This window comes from Cebus imitator, unplaced genomic scaffold (assembly GCF_001604975.1).
Source record: "Cebus imitator isolate Cc_AM_T3 unplaced genomic scaffold, Cebus_imitator-1.0 Scaffold655, whole genome shotgun sequence".
NCBI lineage: Eukaryota > Metazoa > Chordata > Mammalia > Primates > Cebidae > Cebus > Cebus imitator.
The window spans coordinates 143,077-148,780 of record NW_016107970.1 but is presented as its reverse complement, the minus strand read 5'-3'; the positions used below and the strand labels follow the sequence as shown (position 1 = coordinate 148,780).

The following is a 5,704-nucleotide window of genomic DNA, read 5'->3' as shown; positions in this document are numbered from 1 at the left end:
AAAAAAAAAAAAAAAGCAAATGTGGTGGTGCACACTTGTAATCCCAGCTACTTGGGAGGCTGAGGTGGGAGGATCACTTGAACCTGGGAGGCAGAGGCTCCCAAAGTGGAGCTAGGCAGAGAGGGGAAAAGAAAGTCAAGGCCAAGATAGCGCCACTGCACTCCAACCTGGGCAACAGAATGAGACTCTGTCTTGGAATAAAAAAAACCAAAAATCAGAATGTAGGCTGACAAACATTTCTGCCTGCTGCCCCCAAAGTCTTCTATGAACAGGCCAGGAGTGCAGATGCACACAACGATCTCTCTACACGTGAGTCCATCATTTCAAGATGCAAAATGCTCAGACTTTAGTTGCCCATGGCCATAGAGAAGTATGGTATTGCTACTGCCGGAAGACAAAGGCTTTTGATACACAGTTCACCCGCCACCCTCGACTCTAGGCTTGCCCAGCACTGAGAGAGAAAATGTAACAGTAAATTATGCTACAAGAGGGCTTTGTTTTTCTTTTAAAAAAATTATTGTTTTTCAAGTTCCAAAGGCAATATGCATTTATTATTTTAAAACAACATGAAACTAAAATTTTATTATTTTAAAACAACTTGAAACTACAATTTCAATTTAGAAATAAAAAGTCTAACTAGAAAAAATTCTAACTAATCCTCCTAATTATCCTAACCCCATTCCACTCGTAGGTAGTTTTCTCTTTTTTTCTTTTTTATCTCTAAATGTGTGGTTTAAAATATGGAACACTTCACAAATTTGCACATCATTCTTGCACAGGAGCCATGATAATCTTCTCTGCACTGTTCCAATTTTAGTATATGTGCTCTCAAAGACAGCTCCAGGAAGCTTTCTGTGTATAGACTAAAGGAACAAAAAACGAAGTAATACCTTCTACAAGTTTTTTCTCTGCTTATAAAAAAAAGTTTAAAAATGAGATATGATTTCTGCCTATTGGGTTAATTTAAATTTTTTTAAAGTTGGCAAGGGAATCACTCCCATGCCATTCATGAAAGTGTAATTTCACAAAGCCTTTTTTTGGATAATATTTTGGCAGAATTTATTAAAATTTAAAATGCTAGCTGGGCATGGTGGACATGCCTGCAGTTCCAACTACTTGGGAGGCAGAGGTGGGAGGTTTGCTTGGGCACAGGAGTTCAAGTCCAGCCTGGGCAACAGAGTAAGACCCTGCCTCTAAAAAATAAAATAAAATAAAATAAAATGCACACATACCCAGTAAATCTGCTATGAGAAATCTGTGCTGGAGAAAGATATTTGGACATACAGAGGTGTGTTCAAGTATGTTCTTTTTTTCTTCTTAACATGTCTACCAACACGGGAATGCTTACAAGGTACATCTCTAATATGGAATACAACGTAGTGGCTAATTAGAATGAGGTAAGCCCATATGTACTGATCTGGAAAGGTCTCTGAGACATCCTATTAAGTGGGGGAAAAAGCAAGTTATCAAGTAGGAAAAATAGAATCCTCTTTGTGCTTAAAAATACACAAAATAATACATAGTAGTTGTATATGTATATATTCAAACCAGCCAGGAAGAACACACACCAAATAGCAGTTAGAGTGAAGTGGAGGCAGAAAGGAGAAAAGAAAGTCAAGAAGAATTTCGTTTTACTTGTACTGTTTGAATTTTTTACTTCCACTAGCAAGCACCCCTTTATTAAGTGTAAAAGGAATAGTGAAATAAATCTTTCATGCAGTTGATGTATTTGAGTGTGGCATGAGGTCGGAATCTAACTCCTCCTTCCAAACCACCCCTCCTTGTACAGTTTGAGTCTATTTAGGAGATCTCCCTTGTGTTCTTTTGATCTATTATCACATCATTATCACTTGCTGTGGCTTTCATAGGATGCTTCAGCATTGTTTTCAAAACTCTTAAATGTATCTTTTAATATTTTTTTTTTTTTTTGAGTCGGAGTCTTACTCTGTCGCCCAGGCTGGAGTGCAGTGGCATGATCTTGGCTCACTGCAGCCTCTGCTTCCCGGGTTCAAGCAATTCTCCTGTCTCAGCCTCCAGAATAGCTGAGGCTACAGGCATCTGCCACCACACCCGGCTAATTTTTGTACTTTTAGTGGAGAAGGGGTTTTACCTTGTTGGTCAGGCTGGTCTTGAACTCCTGACCTCAAGTGATCCACCTACCTCAGCCTCCCAAAGTGCTGAGATTACAGGTGTGAGCTACCGTGCCCAACCAATTTTTTTAAACTTCTAACTTTTTAACTTATTTAGAATTTATTTTCTCCCCTTCCTCCCTTTCTTTTCTTTCTTTTCCTTTTTTCCTTTGAGACAGGGTCTTATTCTGTCACCCAGGCTGGAGTGCAGTGGTGTGAACATGGCTCACCGCAGCCTGGACCTCCTGGGCTCAAGTGATCCTCCCACCTCAGCTTCCGAAGTAGCTGCGACTACAGGCACACACCACCATGCCTGGCTAATTTTTAAAAATTTTTTTGTAGAGACAGGGTCTTGCTATGTTGTTCAGGCTGGTCTTGAACTCCTGGTCTCAAAGATCCTTCTACCTTGGCCTCCCAAAGTGCTAGAATTAGAGGTGTGAACCACCCTGCCTGGCTGGAATTTATTTTCTTCTATGGTATACATTTTCCATATAACTGATTCTGATCCATAATCTGAACTTGCATTTCTACTAATCTTGGTTACCTACCAAAGAATTATGATCTCTAAAAATATCACAGTGAGTTGGCAGCTCACCTGTGACAGAGCCATGCAATGTTCTGGTCATGTTCAGTAATCTGGTGTTAAGATACGCATAATACCTAAGGAATAAGTTCTAGCTTCTTAATGTTAGAAAGGCTATTAAAATTCACTGAACATAGAAACCATGGAGAATACACTTTAACTTTTCATAAGAGTTAGGAGGTACTTCAGGTTCAAATAAGCCCTTAGAGTCAGTGTTTATCTCTCAGTTGAATCTCATAGTACCTGTTATCATTCGTGCTTTAGGTGTCATATCTAAGCAACCACTGCCTAGTCGTAGGTCATAAAAAATGTCTTTAATTTCTTCTAAGAGATTTATAATTTCAGTTCTTAGAGGTCTTTGATCAATTTTGAGTTAATTTTTACGTACAGTGTTAGGTAGATTTTATCACCCCAAAAAGGTAGGAGTCCAACTTCATTCTGTAAAAGATAACTTGAACATATTAGAATATCAGAGCAGGCCAGGGGGCTTGGGAGCGCCAGTCCCTTATTGTAACAGTGATCACAAGGTCAGGAGTTCGTCTCAAGCATGGCCAAGAGACTAGCCTGGTCAATATGGTGAAACCCCATCTCTACTAAAAATACAAAAATTAGCCAGGCGTGGTGGTGGGCGCCTGTAATCTCAGCTACTTGGGAGGCTGAGGCAGGAGAACTGCTTGAACCCCGGAGGTGGAGGTTGCAGTGAGCCAAGATCATGCCTGGGCGAAGAAAGCAAGACTCCAACTCAAAAAACAAAAACCCATATAGATGCTTGGAACTCCTTCCTAGAGATTAGGATTTAATTGGCCTGAGGTGGAGTTTGGGGACTGGTGTTTTTCAAAAGCTCCCCAGTTGACTCCAATGTGCAGCCAGAGTTGAAAACTGGTGCCCTAGAATTTGAGCTTTTAAAAGAGTCCCTGGTGTTGGTTTAGATATCTGTTATTTTATCCTTTCTCATAAACATGAGACAAACTAAATTTTAAATGGCTCATGGTTTCTGGCTGTTATAACTCAGTAGAGCTGGGATTTTATTTTATTGTCTCTTCCACTTTTTTTTTTTTTTTTATATCAGCAGATTGCCATTTTGTAGACAGAGAATCTTAAGTGCAAAATGGCTAAGACACACACTGAGGTCACCATTGTGAGCTGGGCGGTGATCGAATTACAGTTTCTTCCTTGGGAATCGAACTTAGTTATTTTTCTAGTTACTCCAGCCTAAACCATCATGGACATTAGGGACACCCGCTCAGCACAGGTGGTAGGACAGGCAGCATCCTGGCACTGGCAGAGACAGAAAGGCTGGGCGGAGCCTCATAGTCTGGGAAACCTATAAACTCTCAAGTCCACCTTCTGATTTGATGAAATGGAACCTCCACCCTACCTCTCCCTACCCCTCCCCCCCAAAAAAAACTTTTTTCTTTACGGGACTGGGAAGAAAAGGTTTGTGTCACCTACTTATCTCTGGGAAGCCATCCCAAAGTGCTCACTTCTCTAGACCACTGCTTGTCTCATCTTCTTTTTTATTTGTATTTATTTTTGAGAAAGGGTCTCATTCTGTCACCCAGGCTGGAGTGTAGTATAACAAACAGCTCACTGCAGCCTCAACTGCTTGGGCTCATGCGATCCTCCTGCCTCAGCCTCCAGAATGGCTGAGACCACAGGCATTTACCACCACACCAGCTAATTTTTTGTAGAGACAGGATCTCACTTTGTTGCCCAGGCTTGTCTCAAACTCCTGGGTTCATTTTTATTACTTTCCCAAAAGCTGCCGAAGCCTATGTCAGTCAGGTCTGCATGAGGCTCCCCATTCATTCTGGAGCCCCAAAGCTATTTCCAAATGGCAAAGTCATGGCCAGTGAGGGAGGCTCATTTGTTTAACTTTGGGAGTCTGTCTGGGCCTGAAACCAGCTCCTGCCTATGGAAAATTCTCAGAACAGAGGACCCTCCAGGCCTGAGACCAGAAGTGAGGGAGCCACAGACACCTCTCCCTGGGCTCCGGCTCTGCACCCCCTTTCCTACTTGCCAGCTTAAGGGGCACACAAGAGACAGCGGTGTTTGGGCTTTTACTTTGTCGAATAATTGCTGAATGATTTTCTACATAGTTCCCCGGTTCCCCTATCCCACTTTCTCACTCAGCTGTTTTATAAGCTGAATTCTAATCTGGGTTTCTTCACAATGTCGCCTTTCACTAAAAGCTAATAAAACCCCAAACGGGAAATTCAGAAGTCGCAGCAATACCACATGACGGTAACTGGTTGTTGGTCAACCTGATTTGGTTTTCAAGCCTGTATACCATCTGGGGGCTTCAGTCCCCCACCCGACTTTGTAGCAATAAAAGTCTTTGTCTTTCCTTGCCCTGAACCTAAGTCCTGAACCTTCCTGAGGAGTCCTGCAGACAGCCCCACATGGCCTCGACAGCCCACTGCACCCCTCTTCTCTGCCACCTCTACTTCCTCACTCAACGCTCTGGGCAGGGGCAGCCAGCACTGCTCACCGAAGTAGTTGCCTCTATGAGGCCATGAGCAGACTCCCTTCTAGAACTCTGCTTTGCACCTGCCACCTGGCCAGGTGAGCCCAACCCAGGTCACCCCGCATAACCAGGAGGCTGCTCAGACTTTCACTAGAGGAAACATTTTCAGTAATGAGCAAAATCTCATGCAAATCTCCAGCACAAAAATCAGATTAATCCACAAGAAGAACAAAGGTGTTCTGTTGCATCCTGAAAGGCATGGTGATGGTTGAGAGTTGTCTTCATTAGCCACATCATCAATTTATTTTTGAATTTTGATTGCAAAGAACCAAAAAAAATCTTGATTTCCACAGATAAGTGGTAGCAAATGCTAACAGGCTTTTAGTAGGCTGCCTTTTCATCTTAGGATAGCCTTTAGTTAAATCAGTGTTTGTTGGTGTTTCTTTCATCACTGTCCCATAAGGAGCCTCAGCAGACATTTTGCCTATTTGTGCGGCCCCACTCCCGAAATCTTTTTTTTTTTTT

At 42.2% G+C, this 5,704-nt stretch overlaps 1 protein-coding gene and 1 non-coding gene across 2 annotated transcripts in view; both read right to left on the bottom strand.

Annotated features, from left to right (window-relative positions):
* The window catches only part of TCF7L1 (transcription factor 7 like 1), a 180,970-nt gene that overhangs the window by 108,865 nt on the left and 66,401 nt on the right, over positions 1-5,704 (bottom strand). The window lies entirely within an intron of this gene.
* On the bottom strand, positions 735-841 carry LOC119469444. The gene has a single exon (XR_005198237.1). It is a non-coding gene; the product is annotated as a U6 spliceosomal RNA (small nuclear RNA).